This window comes from Palaemon carinicauda, chromosome 29 (genome assembly GCF_036898095.1).
Source record: "Palaemon carinicauda isolate YSFRI2023 chromosome 29, ASM3689809v2, whole genome shotgun sequence".
Taxonomy (NCBI): domain Eukaryota; kingdom Metazoa; phylum Arthropoda; class Malacostraca; order Decapoda; family Palaemonidae; genus Palaemon; species Palaemon carinicauda.
In genome coordinates this window covers 62,413,595-62,416,239 of record NC_090753.1, presented here as the reverse complement: position 1 = coordinate 62,416,239, position 2,645 = coordinate 62,413,595, and positions in this window count along the sequence as shown.

Genomic DNA, 2,645 nt, shown 5'->3' with positions numbered 1-2,645 from the left:
TGAAATTGGAAGAATTTCTATATATATATACATGATTTGTTTTTCAGATAGCGTTTGTCTTTATAGTGCCCAACACAACATACTCGCAAATTTAATCTCTCTCTCTCTCTCTCTCTCTCTCTCTCTCTCTCTCTCTATATATATATATATATATATGTATATATATATATATATATATATATATATATATATATATATATATATATATATATATATATATATATATATATATACACACACACAATAATGTAAATATACATACTCTATATTTTAGGACGATATTTACTTGAAGCTGCTGTGAGAGATGAGTTCAAAGGAAAATAAACTTGTCTTAAACATGGCTATATGCTTACAAACCAACGGAATGCCTTGGGCATTTAAAGAAATTTTTTGCTATTTTTTCCATTCCTCACTATAGTACAGTCTGCTAACGGATAGGAGTGAAATGAGCGTTTTAAATGGTCATTGAATTTCATAACTTGGGCCGATTAAGAAAGATGAAGCTAATACACAGCACACATTATATAAGAAATTTCAGTTTAAAGGTTTAAAGGCCGCTCATGAATGGCGAAGGCAAGGGACAGTGACATTGCCCTATCAAGCAGAACAATGCCCTATAGACTGACCATATATGCATATAACCTGTGCTAAAGCCCCCCCCCCCCCCTCTCTATATCCAAGGTAGGACCAAGGAGGGCCAGGTAATGGCTGCTGATGACTCAGAAGGTAGACCTATAGGCTAACTGCAAGCCTTTCCCCCCCCCCCCAATCCTTAGCTCACAAGGATGGTGAGTTTGCAGCGACCCCAGTCTAGTGTTCACCAGTAAGGGACATTACCATATCGGCCACCATAACCCTGTTCACAATGAAAGGCCATTACAGCTGGCAAATCACAGGAAATCGCTTGAACAGGTGTGATTAAGATATTATCTTAATGAAAATTACACTAATCATATATTCTGTTAGTTTTCCTTAATTTTAAACTCCGTTGATTACTAAAGATCACGAATACGTCTTTTTATTATTCATTCAATTCCCATATTGCAGAGTAAAACATGTTTGCTGATTTATTTATTCCCTTATGATGAACATTTTTTTATAACTAATATTAAATAAAATGGTTTAGGTGTTGCTAATCATATAGCTCCGAATAATGATGGTCCATTTCTGTTCATAGAGATCTAGATGTTTTTTTATTTTACTTTGATTATCTTAGAGACTGTACTTCGTAAACAGTCAATTTTAAATACAGTATCATGATTCCTCGGCCCCGTATGACCAGAATGTAAATTGTTTCCTATTCGACCCTATTTTTCTCATCCTGCTTAATGCGAAGATACAGTTCTCAGAAATACCTTTATACTCTTATGGAAAGATATTTTTATAAAAAAAGATATGGCACATATAGTAAAACAACCGAAACACAAAATGAAACTCAAAGCATGGCAATGAATATTAGCACGTAGTGATTGTTTGACATTCAGTAGCTATTATTCACCAGCATCAATTGAAAGAATAGGTCAGTGATATTAAGAAAACTAAGGGTTTTACGTATTTCAATGTAATAGTGATTATAAAGTTTTTATTTTTGCAATTTCTGTCCTCGCAAAACTGACAGAATCTACTTTAATATTTAGGTTTTTTTGTGTAGCAAGTCGTTATTTAAAATGCAACTGAATTATAATAAAGTTACATGGAAATGACCAGAATATGATCGTACGCTCTAAATGTTATAAAAAAATGTAAAGAACTAGAAGACGAAAAAAATTATATTGAGATATTTGGTCAAATGAAATATATTCTACAATTTGACTCTGGGTCTTTTGAAGAGATAGTAACATTGAGCAATATTTTGAGAAATAAAACGATAAAAGATTTTGTCAGCGACTTTCGACTGAATCATATATTTGAGAATTGAAACAACGCAGATAATATCCGAGGAGAAGAAATGATAATTCAATTGCAATAAAATTGAAAAAAAAAAAAAAAAAACATGACTGCTTCTATGAGTGGCATTGTGTTAACGCGGGTAAACGATTTCCTTGTTAAATGTCGTAATTCAGTTTTGTTTATATATATATATATATATATATATATATATATATATATATATATATATATATATATATATATATATATATATATATATAATGTGTGTGTTTGTGTGTATGTATATATGTATGTATATATATATATATATATATATATATATATATATATATATATATATATTATAATTGCTGAATTTCCAGTAATATTTTGAAGATATTTGATAGTGTTGAGGAATAAATGTTAAAAAAAAACTACATGAGGTCAAAGAATAGCTATAACAATAGTAAACAAGAACACATATGCTTGTTATTGATTTATTGAATTTACCTTTATCATTTTTCTACTTAATTTTTCAATTATATATCAACGAAACGGTCACTTCAACAGCCCTACTCAGGTTTTTAATGGACATGATTATAACAATATCATGTTGGCATTCATACGGTTATTGTCATATGAAATATATATTCCCTCAAGAACGCCAGCGAACCCTAATATGCTGTTGAGCCACTGTTGACATGAATATTAACAATGAAACAGCAATAAAAAAGAGAATTAAATTAGGATTTGAGAGTATAACAAGTTTGGAACTG